Raw genomic sequence first — 4,464 nt, 5'->3', positions numbered from 1 at the left:
GGTTTGTACCCGGCACAACATCAATGCAAAACTCTATTTCCCTTCCTGGTGGCAACCACAGAAGCTCCTGCAGGAAGACATCCATAAATTCTCGACAACAGAACATTTTCCATGCTGACACCTTCTACAGATGTATCTCTCACCAATGCCAAATACCCTTGGCATCCACGCCTCAACATTTTTCTAGCACTAATTGCTGACACTAAGTTATATGGAGCCACGCTCCTGTCACCATCAAAGCTAAACTCTTCCACACCAGGTATGTGGAAATACACCTTTTTGTTCCTGCAGTCTAAAGTGGCATAAGGAGTTGCCAACTAATCCATTCCCAAAATTACATCAAAATCCATTACTGGTAGAGGAACCACGTCTGCTAGGAGGATCTTTCCATCCACTAGTACTGGGCTACCGGAAAAATCATATCTACATCTATGTTATCACTAAGCGGGGTAGCTACAGACAAAGGACAGCCTAAAGTTGTAGGGTTCCTACCCAATCTCATGGCAAACACTGGGGAGATAAATGAGTGCGTAGCACTCGGATCTATTAAACCACGAGCCTCATAGAGCAGACTGGAAGAATACCGCCATAATCGTATTGGAAGCTTCGAGCATCCTGGTGGGTCGGGGTGAAAACCGAGCTTGACCCTACTGAGTGGCGTAACCACGATCGACTTCTACCTCCTGATCTGCCTCCAAATCCACGTCCCCCTTGTCCTCGGCCCTGTTGGACACTGAACTGAATGCCTGACATGTTGGAAGTAACCGGATACAACTGGCGAGGAACAATTGCAATGAGAACCACTGTGACCCCATCGTGGCTCATCAAAGCAGGGCATTCTCTAGCAAAGTGATCGGGTTGGCCACACCTGAAGCATACTCCTGATCCCATCAAATAAGGTCCTGAATGTCCTCTTCCACACTGTGCACAAGGTGCCAAGGAGGATCTGAACTGGACCAGGCTGCTGTACCACTGAGCTGTGACCCTTCTTTGGATCCGTACCACAGTGCAGATCCTCGTGGTGCGTCTAAAACCACTCTTCTTGTTCCTACTTCTTCCTCTATAATTACTCGCCACCAGCATGCGGAGTACCCATGGAAGGGACACACGAGGAACCCTGCTCTGCTTTTTCTTGGCTCTCCATTGTCATCCATGCATAGCTGATCTCTATCTGTCTAGCTCGATCAACTACCACGTCAAAAGACTGATCAGACATCATGGCTAGGTTCGCATACCTCCTGTCAAGCCCCCTTAGGAATCTCTTCACCTTCATAGTTTCTGTAGCTACTGCTGCAGGGGCATATCTGCTCAATTCGAAGTGCAGCATATTCTTCTCTGGACACTGCCATTCTATCTTAAGGACTCAAAGGCCCACTGCTTCTAATCTCTGAAGCTTTCTGGCACAAACCGATTGATAAAAAGTTCCACAAACTGAGCCCATGTCAAACCCTCCATCCGGGGTAACACGTAGTCATTCATCCATTGTCTAGGCATAGGCCCCATGACATGCTGCATACACTCTATCAATCTTCTATCAGTCAATTGTAATTCTGTTCCTGCCTGTCTGTAGGAATCCAAAAACCGATATGCATCGTCTGACACATCATAGGTACCAGGCACCAACTTCTTGAAATTTATGATCTGTTTGTAAGATTCCTCTCTTGGTGCGGTGGATCGCTGCTGTGGAGGGTGGACCATATACTGCGCCATCATGTCGATGGTTCTCTGCAGACCAGCTAGAGTAGCTGCCATGGGGTCCATGGGACCCTGTGCCATAAAGGACTGATCCTGTACTGGGGGTGGCTGCTCCTCTACTTGAGTAGCTCTAGGCCTCCTACCCTGCCTCCTCGGGGCAGGCGCCTCATCCTGTGCCGACACCTCGTCGGGCACATCTGTTACAGTGCGATGGCGGCTCTCACCTTCTATGCATTTTCTGAAATTCAAAGACATTAGCCCACAGAAATTCAAAACTGCTCATTACACAGCTCTATAGACTCATATTTATACATAACATATGGAGCAGAAACTAGAAGCAAAAATGACAATGCAAGACGAATGTGGACCCTATATTTCTGCATGTGACTCCTAGTAGACTCTTTCCAACACTTTAGACAACATTTCCTAAGAATCTGGAGCCTAAGCTCTGATACCACATTTGTCACGACCCAACCTATGGGCCGGACCGGCACTAGGACCTGGGCCAGCCTAAAGCCCCCGAGGCCCGTAGTAAGCCTTAACTATTCATTTACCCAACTCTAAGGCCCATTTGGGCCCAATTTCAAGAAAACAAACGGACAGAGTCCGGCCATAAAATGGACTTACCAACGGGCGGTTTTCGACTCACCCGACCTGCAAACACAATATATAGTCAATTGGGGAGCTCAGCTCACCCTCCACATACTCATCAACATAATAATAAATGGGAGCTCAGCTCCCTCATCCAATCCATCAAACATGCATATCATTATACGTTTACAGGTCCAACATGATAATAATATTACAGACCATAATCAAATAAATACTTCTAACACATGCGGAAATTCTAGGAGTAAATAAAATTACACAAATATTGATAAACAACCTGCGAAGGAGAAAAGCAGGTTAACCAAAATAAAATCCTCCTGTAGCCTGAAAAAATATTGAACAGGAGTGAGCGTTCGACTCAGAGAGTAAAATATCAATTTTAACCATAATCTCTATAACTATCTAAAACTAATGCACCAGCTAGAGTGAAATGCAACATCCACATCATTTTCACATCATAACATCAAAAAGGTAATTTGGAGCACTCACGCACCCTGTAGCATCAATCATAACATATGGGAGCTGATCCCCTATACAGCTCTCTTAAATCCAACCTGGTGCCAGCGAAGAACTCAAGCCGGACTTTCGCTTAATAAGCCAAATCGAGGGTCCCAGCGAAGAACTCAAGCCGTGACTACCCCTCGAAGGATCGGGTCCCAGCGAAGAACTCAAGCCGTGACTACCCGTCCTATCCATAGTCCACACCACATCACACGCACGCCAACGCACGCACACTGCTCCAAATTACCACAACAACATCATGGCACTTTAACATTTATCAATGCATCATAAATCGTGCCTAGAGTTTAACTACATAAATATATGCATATAAGTGATGCATGGGCATGTTGAACATATAATAATATCGAAATTACAATTAAAATTAATATTTTACTCACAGACTTGACGACAATCACTGTGGCGGCTGGGCGGAGGAAGAAGGCTGTCCCGGCTCACCTGAAAATTATATTACAATTATTTAATACAATCTGACTCAATACAAACAAAGAAAAAGACCAATTACGTCCTAAGTCGTGCCGAAAATCCGGCAGAGTCTCCCCTATACCTAGGACCTACCCAACCTGCAAAAGGGTTCAAAACACACTTCTATACTCACAATCCATATATCCACAACTCAATCACATCACACAGCCCCTCCTGGGCCCATCAAATCAGTCATCCATCACAATATGCAAAATTTCAATTTAGTCCTTATTATTGATCATTTTTGCAAAAACTGCCCAAACAAGCTCTAAAAATTATAAAACTTTGCCCCGCGGTCCTTAGCATATTACTAAGCTATTGCAAAAAGAATCGTAATTTTCTAAGCTACCACGAATATTTTACGGATTTTTAACCCTATTTAAGCACTAGAAAATTATGTAAAAACAAGGTTCGGATTTACCTTTGCCGATTCCGACTTCGGGGACGCACTCGGGACGTCTGACAATGGGGGGTAGCCAAAACCTCGGTCCAATTCGGAGACTTTTCCGATAACGGGTCTGTCTGGCCCGAAATTTGCAGATTCGGTCAACTGTCGAATTTCCGCGAATCGAGGATACCTACACGAAGCCCATAACACGGGGGTTAGTACATAAATTTTTCAGAATTTTCTAAGCTCATTAAATGCTCGGAAAAACACTGCGAAGTTCCGTGGGACCCATCGAAAAACGATGTCGGAAAAATTCGAAATTTATGTCGTTGCGAAGCTCTCGACGAGTGGAGCGTGCTGGTAGCCTCGGTTTTCTCGTGGGATTTACGGTTTTCGAGAAATCTAGCCCAAAAGTCGAAATGGGCTAAAATCTTCCCAAGCAAAAATCGGACAAACCGCTCGATGGATTTCGGCGTTCTTGGTGTCTATGGAAAGCTCTCGCCGAGTAGATGATTTTAGACACAAGACCCGGTTCAATTGGTGGCCGGATCGGCCGGATTTGGCCGGGGAAGCTGAATCGACGCAGCAGGGGCGTTGCGCGTTTTCGGCCGTTTGGGCGGTAGCTAGGAGAGGGTGGCGCGCCGTCGGTGAGGCTGGGCGGTGGTGGCGGGAGGTGGGTGGGAGAGAAAACGCGAGGAAGAGAGAAGGAGGAAGGAACGCGCGCGGGAGGAAGAAAAAGAGAAGAAGACCGGTCCGATTCGACCGGTCCGATCCGGTCCAGTTCGGTT

The 4,464-nt window shown here is 46.2% G+C and overlaps 1 long non-coding RNA gene across 2 annotated transcripts; it reads right to left on the bottom strand.

Annotated features, from left to right (window-relative positions):
* Positions 1 to 2,486: 2,486 nt before the first annotated feature.
* LOC131173888 (uncharacterized) lies at positions 2,487 to 4,187 on the bottom strand. 2 transcript variants are annotated; one of them, XR_009144193.1, is made up of 3 exons: positions 3,710 to 4,187; positions 3,204 to 3,261; positions 2,487 to 2,628 (listed from the first exon to the last, which is right to left on the bottom strand). It is a non-coding gene; the product is annotated as an uncharacterized LOC131173888 (long non-coding RNA). The 2 variants fall into 2 exon arrangements; XR_009144192.1 differs by lacking the exon at positions 3,710 to 4,187 and having other exon boundaries at positions 3,204 to 3,473.
* Between the last annotated feature and the right edge of the window lie 277 nt (positions 4,188 to 4,464).

The sequence above is a fragment of the Hevea brasiliensis genome, chromosome 15 (assembly GCF_030052815.1).
Source record: "Hevea brasiliensis isolate MT/VB/25A 57/8 chromosome 15, ASM3005281v1, whole genome shotgun sequence".
Lineage (NCBI taxonomy): Eukaryota > Viridiplantae > Streptophyta > Magnoliopsida > Malpighiales > Euphorbiaceae > Hevea > Hevea brasiliensis.
The sequence above is the reverse complement of the archived record's forward strand: the minus strand, read 5'-3'. Positions and strand labels throughout refer to the sequence as shown.